The 11283-nt window shown below is 38.5% G+C and overlaps 1 long non-coding RNA gene across 1 annotated transcript in view; it reads left to right on the top strand.

Moving 5' to 3' along the window:
* Nucleotides 1-4036: 4036 nt before the first annotated feature.
* The window catches only part of LOC134533564 (uncharacterized), a 40196-nt gene continuing 32949 nt past the window's right edge, over nt 4037-11283 (top strand). The window contains exons 1-2 of the long non-coding RNA XR_010075335.1: nt 4037-4142; nt 6836-6947. This is a non-coding gene — a long non-coding RNA (uncharacterized LOC134533564). The remainder of the gene's footprint in view (nt 4143-6835; nt 6948-11283) is intronic.

Below are 11283 nucleotides of genomic sequence, written 5' to 3'. Positions count from 1 at the left end.
CGCACTAGATGCCTTATCATTTTTAATTTTCCGATACAAGTAGAAGACGCCCGTGTGATATTAACAACGAAGCAATCAGTACCCTCATAAGAGTTCAATTAGTATTTAAATACTTTTTATCACTTTAAATCGCAAACCTAAACTATTGTTTTTTTTCCTCTCTGTGTGTTTAATTTGTTTTTTTATTGCCCTTTTTTTCAAGTATATATATTTTACAGACTTGAAACTGCACAGTAATGTTCCTTATGTTACGCAGGATGACATTTTCCGAAAATTAGATCCCATAGGTGGTTAAAACAAGGAACAGTGGGTACTTTGTCTGCATGAGAACAGGATTTTGCATTGTTCATGCCTTCTGCGTCTCCATGGCAACGGGCATCGTGCGGCAGTGGCGTACCCACAAGGAGGGGCATGTATAATGAGCGGCGCAAGAGTGATCTGCCTGTAGACTGCCGTAGCGAAGTACGGGTACATCAGTTGTACGTTGCGTGCACGAGTCGGGAAACCACGGTGCTATTCATTTTCTCTCCGGTACATTATACAGCATTGTAATAAATTTTCACTGAATTTTTTTTATTTTCCATTACTGTAAATGGGAGATGTGGCTTAATTTTTTTTCCATTAGTATAGCCGTGCGAAGCCGGGTCGGGCAGCTAGTAGTTTTATAAATAGTTTCGATTTTTTTTCAATGGTTTGCAACTGCGGTATCTATTGTACATTTTGTTTAAATTAAGGGTCTCTAAACAAACAACATATTTATTTCGTATAACATTTTAATAATCATCTGTACACTTGCACATTGTAACATACAAAACATGAAAACATAAATATATGTTTACTTATATCTACCTAATTATTGGTGAAATAGTCGACAAATCTTTCGCTCACTTGGAATGCTGCACTATGTGATCTTCTGTTAGTTGGTGTTATGTCTGACAATCCGCGAATAGGTTGCTGGTCCATATAGTTATTAATGTTGGGAGCTGCAAGTTCCAAACTGTTCCTCAGAATGTAATTATGCAAGCAGCAAGTGGCTTTGACAACGTGCACAGCAGTGTTTAAGTCTGTTTTATTATGCCTAAAAAATACTCTCCACTTCTGAGCTAGTAGGTATGCCGAAGGCATTTTCGACTACGCGCCGTGCTCTGCTAAGACGTTGATTGAATTATTTTTTTGGCATACCAGCAATTGTATCTCTTGGAAAAGGACGCATTTAATACTTCTGCAAAGCAAAACCTTAGTCACCTATGAAAACGTGGGTAATAGGTGGACTGATAGTTCCTGGAAGTGGTTTTGGTTGCAGAATAGTTTTTCCATTAACGAATTCTCTACAGAAAGTTGAACATTCAAAAATACCACTGTCACTATGCCTTCCGTAACTGCCAATATCTACAACGATAAGCTTGTAATATGGATCAACTATAGATATCAGGACAATAGAAAAAAAAATGTTTGTAGTTGAAAAAATTTGAGCCGCTTTTTGCAGGACATTTGAGCCTGACGCTACCCAAACAAAAGTCCCCAACTTGTTCGAATCCTGTAACAGCACGCTTCCAAGTTTCCTCTGAAGGTGTGGGCAAATATAATGGTTGTAAAACCACCCACAGTTGTTGGCAGACCTCTTTCACAATTTCTGAGACAGTTGACCGTCCAACTCGAAAAGAAAAAGGGATGGTCTGATGCGTATCACCAGTACTCAAATATCTGAAAGAGAAAGATCATAAGAGTGCTTAATTTAATGTTTGAAAAGTTGTCCACACTAATTATTATTGGCAAATTTTCGTGCAAAATTGGACTACTGCACTAGCCAAAATCAGCACAAGTGTGCCACATGTTGAAAAATTTTATTCAGATATTCATCATTGTGACTGAAGACTATTTACAAGATAGTAATTTTCATGTTGTGGAATTTTCGAAACTTCATTAATTGTTTTCTAAAACATTACATTTTAAACTTTACTGTACGCTACGCAGTGTGACTGATTGTTGCGTTCCTTTCTGTTTCAGGTGAAGCACTAAAGCAGAAGTGGAAAAACCTTAGAGACTGCTACATTAAACATAAGAAGAGCATTGCTGGTAATACAGGGCAAGCAGCCAAGAAATATGAAAAATGACCATGGAGTGCTCATATGGAGTTCCTAGCTGATATTAATGCACCACACCAAACCACCTCTAATATTTCTTCAGACGTCTCTCAAATATCAGACACCTCATCTCTGGAGGGAAATCATTTTGAACTGCAAGAGGAGAGCAAGAACCCATCAGCACTGGCCCTTCACTAAAGCCAACATCAGTAAACCGGAAAAGGAAAGTGAATGAACCGACAGATGATGTGAACAAAATTATTGCCTACTTCGACCGTAGAAATAAAATTAAAAATAATTTGGACTCTGTGGATCATTTGTTTATGAGTTATGCGAAAACATTTAAAGAGTTTCCACGAGCAACTCAAGCCAAACTGAAAATTCATATGGCAACACTATTCGCAGAGGCTGAGATGAACTTGGCACATACTCAGGCTCCAGACAGCGTGGTGAGTTTACCACAAGAAACAGACTCCGGCTCCGGGACACATATTTCGCAAGACCAGTCAGAGTCGACAGATTTCTTCGCTGGGAAAATCGCACAACAAACCAGCGGCCACAACACGCTCTTACAGCTGAGGAGCGCATACGAAAATGCATGCTATGTATTATCATAATTGTGAAATGTATTTATTATGTTTGTATTGTAAACAATTAGTTGGAGACAAAAGTTTTTGTACGTCATTTTTTTTTTCAAAAATATTACTAATAAAATTGAATCTTTAAAATGTGGTTTTTCTTACCTTAGACAAATGAATAATCTTTCCCTTGAATGAATAGGTCTTCTCCAGTTTGTGGTGGATTTCGTGATTGTTGGCTCAATCAGTTCATGAAGTTCTTCGAAGAACGCTCTTTACATTCTAAAATATTTGAAGAACCGATCTTCATGTTCTTACAGTTCTATACATACACGATGAAATTCACCTAACTGTTCCCTTTTTCGGTTTATTGCGTGCACCCAAAATAGCCTACGTTTTTTTTCTGTTGCGAACTAACGCTAAAAGGAGAAGTTCTTCTTCATACGAGCTTGACATTTTCGAACGAACTATGCTGAAGGAATTCTGAAATCGAACAGAATATAGCGAAGCGTCCTATCGCTGTCTGTCTGGCCAAGCTGATCGCAGATCACAGCGATTGCTCACTCTCGGTCAGAGATCGCAGGACGCCGCGGTAGGACGCGCTCTGTCTGCCCAGGCCTTTAAGGATAGGACGATGATAGGAAAAGTAGGAAACGAATGAGAGGATTTCAAGTTTAATGGGCCTCGAAAAAGTCAAATCGATGGTTGTTCCAATGGAGTGGAAATGATAGATGCGGTGGAATAGTACAATGAGCGTAACGGGACACAGCGTAACTGGACAATGTGCGTAACGGGACACTTTTTCGTGCGTGCAGCCGGCGTTCATAGCTTTATTATACGTTGTCACGTCAAAAAAGTTCAAAACAATACGTACGACATTAGATATAAAAATTTTCCTCGAGGCTGTTAAACGTTTTTGAAGAACATTTTTGCTGCAAATAAAAGATAAATTCTTTGAGATGAAACACTAAGCATCTCGCCGCCACAAAGTTTTGTTATAGTCGTAAAATTATTTAATTGAAATAGCTGGAAGCAAATCCTTTATTTTTCGTAAATTTTTCTAACTGATAATACCTATTATTTAAAAATGAATAAAATTACTATATCAACAAAAAATGTTGGTCGCTGTAGAAATTTGTTCAGTCAAACACTGTTCAAAAGTTTAGGGTTCCACTTAAAAATTTTTTTTTGTTCGAAGGTGTATGCCAGCCTTGGGAATTACCATAAGCCGTATTTAAGTTTTCGACTTAGTTGACGAACCTGCGTCTGACACCTCGCTGTGTCACGTGGGGTCTGCGTGGCTGTGCGCATGCGCGGTCGCACTCAAGAGGCGCTGGAGTCGTCAGTGGTCCCGACAACAGTGTTCAGGGATCCTGAGCGGTCACTGGCGCCAGAGCACTGGAAGCCAAGAAGCGGAGGCCAGTTTCTCGTCGGAGCTTCGCCATAACAGCAGGAGACATCAGGGTCGTCGTGCTCATAGGTGTGTGGGGTGTAGGGAACTGCTGATTATATCTTGGGGAGATATTATAAAGCTTGGTTTATATAAAGACATTTACATGTAGTATATATATATACATGTATATTAATATGCCTTCATTTTTTATCTTTACAGAAATTTTTCTGTAAATACCTGCTAGAAAATATTGTATTAATTATAATACAGAATTTATTGGCGAAAGATTTATTTATTTACAACAATGTTGAATTATAAACGTCGGTGAATTAAATATTTATGCAATAAAATTTTGAAATTGTTCAATTTTTTTTATAATAGCCAAAACATTAAATCATAAAAATATCAATATTCTATTTAGAAATCATGTTTTTATAAATAAAAAAATTATATTCGGAAACAAGCAAAACACGGGCAACATTACCATTTTCGACGTACCTTGGGATCATTCAAATGCACAGGCCCAAAATCTTAGTCACAGTTTGATATTTATAAAACATTCATTTAAAGAAACCTCTCACCCCCTTGAAAGAACGTATAAGATAGAATGTGTGCAGAAACTCAACACATAGATTATCATTCATAGCATTATATAATAAGACCCAACATTTTATTTTAAAATACTGTGGTCAAAATAGGGGTAGTGGGGAAGGGGGGAAGGAGAGAACAATCGAACAATGGAAAAAAAAAATCGATGACTGACAGTGGATGGGATTAGGGCGGGAGAGGGTAAGGGGGAGAGGTGACAATGATTATTTACCAAATTATGCAAACACTTAGTTGATACAGAAAATGCATGCTCCCCCTACTTAGGACTGAAGGTTTCAAACAATAAATTTATATAATAAACTTTATTTATAATAAGTCTGGAAAATGGCAATGCAGCTCAGAAAAAAAACATTCAATGGAATAACTTACTTAACTTACTATATGTACCACCGAAACACGAAAAGAAAACTTAAATAAATAAATCATGCATAATTTAATGCTCAGAGTGAAATCCGAAACCCAGAATTGCAATTTTTCCAAGAAAAAAAATTAAATAAAAATTTGTTGTCTGTAAAGTCGGTTTACGGACGATAGTTTAACGTGACAACGTCATAACAAAACATTGATGAATTTATTGCATACCTTAATGAATAAAATTGAATCATTTTTATTGAAATATCACTATTTTGATGGATACAAAGAAGGAGTGAAATTAAATCTACAATTTAATTGATAAATTTACTTTTATTAGCACTCATTAATTCAAATATGTTTATTACTTTAACGAAGAGATTATTTTAACTTTAACTTTTATACATGTTTGCTATTTAACTTCTTCCTATCTGTGTTATTTGTTAAGGATAGGACGATGATAGGAAAAGTAGGAAACGAATGGGAGTGTTTCAAGTTTAATGTGCATCGAAAAAGTCAAATCGATGGTTGTTCCAATCGAGTGGAAGAGAGATAGATGCGGCGCAAGCGTACAATGAGCGTAACGGGACACAGCAAACGGGTCAATGTGCGTCAGGGGACACGTTTTTCGTGCGTGCAGCCGGCGTTCATCGATTTATTAGATGTTGTCACGTCAAAAAGTCAATAAGCATAATAATATGTTATTATTGTTGATAAGAAAACGTGTTGTTTGTGATGCCACTGAGTCGCGGCGCAGAGCACGGCTCAGTAGCCCAGGCCTCGTGGGCTCAGCGCGAGGTCGCTGCAGCCCGCCACCCCACGCGGCGACCTTCGTCCGGACAGGAATAGCGGCGCGGTCCGGCACCAGCGCGTCTCCTCACAGCCCGTAGGACCGCAGCGATCACAGCGCGACGAAACAACCAGAAGTTCGGCGCCTAGCAGTGCCGTACATGTACTCGCTTGCTGTGTGATGGAAGAGAGGGAATAACGAATACTAAATAAGAGATTCAGAACATACATTGCGTACTTTAACGTTCAAGTGAATAATTAAATGTTTTGATTTATTATTCAAGTGGGTAATTAAAGATTAATGTTTCACTTCTTACACACATGTTGGCCATGCACCTTGTTTTCTTATTAATATTATGTTTCTTTAATTACAAGTTTTCTCTTAAGATTGAAATTAAAATAATAGCCAATTGTAAAGTGTCAAATTGCGTACATACAAGAGTGCAAATGTACAGCAAACGAAATTTCCAATTCCAACTCATCAAAATTCAGGCCACTGTAATTTCATTAGGTCAGAATAAATAATTTAAGAGTTGGCTGAAAATATATTTATAAAGTTTTTTTATTTTAGAAATTATTAACTATTTAAAAAAAATATTAATCAAACCATTTATTTAAAATATATATAAGTATTTGTTTTATTAAAGAGAAATACCACGCAAATATTCAAATACTCAGATATATTTTTATCATTACTGATTCCTCATAACGCTTTTCAACTAATTGTTATGATTTTTAATAGTTTCGACCCTAAAACACTGTATTAAAATTTTTGAAAGTATTAACACCTCAATTGTGAATTTATAATTTTTTTTTTTTTTTTTGCTTTTTCAGTACATTATTTTAAAAACATATATTTCTACACGTAATGTATATTGATTTCAAAAGTAAAACTGTCGATTATAAAAAAGACAGAATCATCACTTAAATAACTTGAAAAAATATTTCAATAAACATATATATTTTATTGGTAGGAATAATATCTAGTCAGTAAAAAGTGGTATTTTATTTTCGTTTTCTTTTATTGGCAGCCAGGCACCCTGCTCTACCTGCAGAGCACTCTATGACGCAGTCCTGAAGTCACAGAGTAGGCTTCTCGCCTTCACCACACGAAGGAAAGAATTCGAAAAGGAGAGTGAGTGAGTAAGTGTACATCCACCGAACATTCCAGCAGTTTTTTTGGCAACAACCTTTGACTTATAATCATTAACCAACCTTTAACTGTATATCTGTATTACTGACAGTGTTAGTTGTAGCATAAATACTGTGATCACACATCTGCGGTTAGCCGCGAGCGAACGTCTCCAAGTGCTTGAGAGTTGGACCACATAGAAGGTGAGCGATCTCTTGAAATGAGGTACGGCCCCAGGGCCGTATTTACGCGCAGGCTATCTAGGCTGTAGCCTATGGGCCCGCACCACAAATGGGGGCCCGCACCACACGACACGAAAAAAAAATTATGCTGAGATTTGTATCTTCTTATATTCTGAAAATACGCGTCGAAATAGTGTCCAGTTGTTTTGTGTGGATTAATTGCGCCCAACTAAACTCTTCTGCATAAATAATTTTCGATTATTTTCATTGGTTTTGGTGTCACTTAATTCCATCACCTCTAAATACTGTTTGGTTAAACTGTCTAGTTTAATAATAAACTAATGTTTTCAAAAAAGAAAATTGATCAAAAATATGAGTTTTGTAGGTCAATTAAAACAAAACTACCCCCCCCCCCCCCCCCCGAGACCCAGGCAAGAGGCACCCACTGTTTCACTGGAAGGGGATACTCAATATACCCCCCCCCCCCCTTCCCCATGAGAGTGCCCGCACCGCAGACTCAGCCTAGGGGCCCACGGGCAGTAAATCCGGCCCCGTACGGCCCAGTGACAGTGTCCACCTCGTAGTGGATCTTCCACAGCCAGAAGCCGCATGGAGACGGCCCGCGGACGGGATGTCTTCTTTTCACAGACGAGAGAGCCACACCCGAAGTTCCCCGAAGTTCATGCTCGCTTTTATTTTCCGTTCTATCTCATTGTATAAACCGGTGTGGCATTAAATTTTGCGGTCGATTAGGATAGGTTAGCTACATTATAAATACTTTAAAACATTGTGGATGGTAGGTTATAATAGGTAAGTGTAGCTACATCAAAAATACTGTAAAATCATTTTATGGTCGCTTAGGAAATAACTTTTTAATATGTAGCTATCCAGGGCAGTGGCGGCTGGTGCCTTTTTAAAATGGGGGTTCACAGCATTAGGCTCTTTTTATAAAGAATCACCGAACCCCCCCCCCCCCCCCCCGGCCCTTGTGAAGCGTGTGGTCCGGACGTGATCAAAAAGGCATACCGCAGAATAATATTTTGTGAAAGAAAACCTCTCCTTTACTTGATTAGTAATCACATCACATTCTACCTTGGCTGCAACAGTTCTATTTACATGAACATCTTCCACTTTATTTTTTTTATAATGCTGCTCTGGCACCGACATTTCAGTTTGCATTCTCACTTTATCCATATTCTCTCTTTCTTTCTCAAATGAAAGTCGAAAACTGTCAACATGTTTCCTGACTTTATCGGCATCGATGCTCCTTTTTTGTAGCTGATTAAACAAAATATCTACATGCGCCATTATATTGTGAAAAACTGTCAGCCATAATACAAACACTGGATCATTCAACATACGCCGAATAGCTCCCGACTGATTTATTGTTGTTGACTGCTTGCATGACGACTCAATTTTTTTCATGCATTCAATCAGTTGTTTTCTGTACTCGTACACCGTGTTAACAGTAAGACTCTTAAAATTCCATCTTATAGAAGAAGCACGAGGAATTCTCCTGCCAACAACGCCATCAAGAACAGCAATTCTCTGTGTGAGTGGCTAAAGAAGTTAGTTATATCACTCAAATTGGAAAAGAATACACGGACTTGTTGGTTTTGGCTTGTAGATTGTGCCACAATTAAATTCAACTGATGCGCATAACAATGCACGTAATGCGCATATATATAATTTTGTTGAATAATGGCCTGAACACCATTGTGATGCCCACTCATTACACTAGCCCCATCATAACTCTGAGATATCAATTTCTCGGATTTGTCAACAATACTTTCCAAAACAATGCGAATACATTCTACGATTGACGCAGCATCATGTCCTGGAGGATTTACAAACTGCCAGAATCGTTATACTGCTTGCCCGTTAGGTAACACATAGCGAAAAACTATAACCAATTGGAATAAAGATGATATGTTTGTCGTTTCGTCTGCAATCACTGAAACAAAACTTCCACATGAAATTTCTTTTTTGATGTATTCTTGGCAGACTTTAAGCATACAATCTAGCAAATCGTTTTGGATTTCTTTACAAGTCCCTTTGAAAACAGTTGCAATTGCAAGGTGTTCTTTCAAAGATTTGTCTAACTATGCTGAAAAATTAACTAACCCTCTAAAAATTCCAGGATTAGCAGATTCTTGTGTCACGTCGTGACCTCGCAGCGCGAGTTCAAACGCCCCGCAAATGTTTATACAATCTATAATTTTAGACAAGAGACAACGATTTTTTGTAACTTGCTCGTTATGTTGTTTAATGTTCAAACGGTAGGCACAATCAAGTTGTTGGCGAATGTCTAATTTCCCCAAAAGATGAAACTCCCGGACGGAATTCCAATGTGTTTCTGCACTCTCATGCTTCTTTATTTTTTGACTTAAGTGAGACAAATGTGAGACGCCAAAACTTACAGAACTAGATTCACCACTTCGTTTCGCGAAGAGCAGGCAGGGAAAACAATAGAGCCAGTTGGTTTCTTCGCATCCACAGATCCACGAGTTTTTCTCGTAAATGTCCTGCTTAAATTCTCTCCTGAACTCCCTATTTTTTGACTTAGTCACTTGCACTATAGTAAGTTTAGGCATTGGCCTGCCTGCTTGTTTAATTTAGATTTTCCTTTCCAATGACAAATTAGAGAACACCAGTGTTTTTATGTACGAGACTGTTAACTTACTCAAGGCCATAACGAGTAACTTAACTTAGTAGTTAAAGCAAACTTTTTAAACGTCGCACTAAACGCACTAAAGTAGAACAATAACACGTGACAAACAGCGCCGTCATCATTCTCGAAGAGCGAGCAAAAATGGGAGAAACAGGACAAGAAACGTCGCACCGCGCACAGGATAGCGTTGCGCACGCCTGGACTGTGCTCCTAGGCTGGCTTATGGGGAGCTACCCCCACCACGTCGCTCCGAGCCGAGCGGCGCGCCGTCGCCCGCCTAGCCACCATCGCACGTGCGATCCCAGCATAGCTGCGCTTACTCTATAGCGGCGGTTTTGGAAAATATTGCTAATGGTTATAAGACCAAATGGGTTGCATTTATTTATTATTCGATGTGTATGATATTTAAGTATTACAGTAGGCACCTATTTAAATGAGACGAGGGGGTTCACGTGCGAGTGTGCTCTAATGCAATAACCGCCACTGATCCAGGGCTAGGAAACTGTTTACATGATTTCACAGTACCTTTAATGTAGCTATCCTAACCAAATCAACCGTCCACAATGTTTTAAAGTATTTATAATGTAGCTAACCTAAACTTTTACAATGAACAAAAAAGAACCGAAGATGCACGATCGGGAGTTTGGCTGTCTCGTCTGTGAACAGAAGGCTTCCCCGCGGACTCGGCGGGACGTGGAAACCGCCAAGGAAACAGACTCCTGCATGACGTCACGCGGGGAAGTGCGGGCTCGCGCCGGAAGAGGGCAGCAGTGCGGTCAGGACTGACCCCGCGCGCGGGAAACTGCGGTTCCTCGACGCTGCAGCACGGACCGGCCTGAAATAGTGCTGCCATCTGCGGAGAAACATGATAACTGCCAACGGTCGCTCCTTCGGTTGCTCTGACTCATTCAGTACCGGTTCTATCAATACTTATTTTTTCCTCCACTTTATATTTTGCAAAACATGTAAAATAATTTTGAAATTAATCTTTTAGGGTTGGTTTTAATTTCACAAAATTATCCTACTCTTATCTTAGTGATGTCAGAAAATGTTATTAAAATAAACTAAGTGTATTAGTGAGCATAAAATATTCTATAGGTAGGTAATCATATTTTTTTTGCATAAAGTCGAAAATGTACAAACGTTTGGCCAAAATAAGAGTTTTGTATAACAATAAGTTATGTAAACAGACAATGTATCATTTTCCAAACAGTTCCAAAATAGTAAAACAATGCTTACAAAATTTTAAACGAGAAACTACTATATGAAATTATTTGTGGTGTTAAGCTCTTGTCAGGGAATGTAGTTGTTTTAGAATAGGCCTAGAGTAAAAATAATTTCTTCTCGTTGACAGCTGTTTCTTCAGACATGGTAAATAACCGTATAACCCGATAAAGGACAAGGACCATAGAGGAAGGCTACGGTAAGAAACCGTTCTATAATTTTCTTGGTGTGATTTATGGATGCCATAGCCGGACTTGCATTCGTAACCGC

Source organism: Bacillus rossius, chromosome 6 (genome assembly GCF_032445375.1).
Source record: "Bacillus rossius redtenbacheri isolate Brsri chromosome 6, Brsri_v3, whole genome shotgun sequence".
NCBI classification, from domain to species: Eukaryota; Metazoa; Arthropoda; class Insecta; order Phasmatodea; family Bacillidae; genus Bacillus; species Bacillus rossius.
Note: the sequence above shows the minus strand (reverse complement) of the source record. Positions and strands in the feature narration are given on the sequence as shown.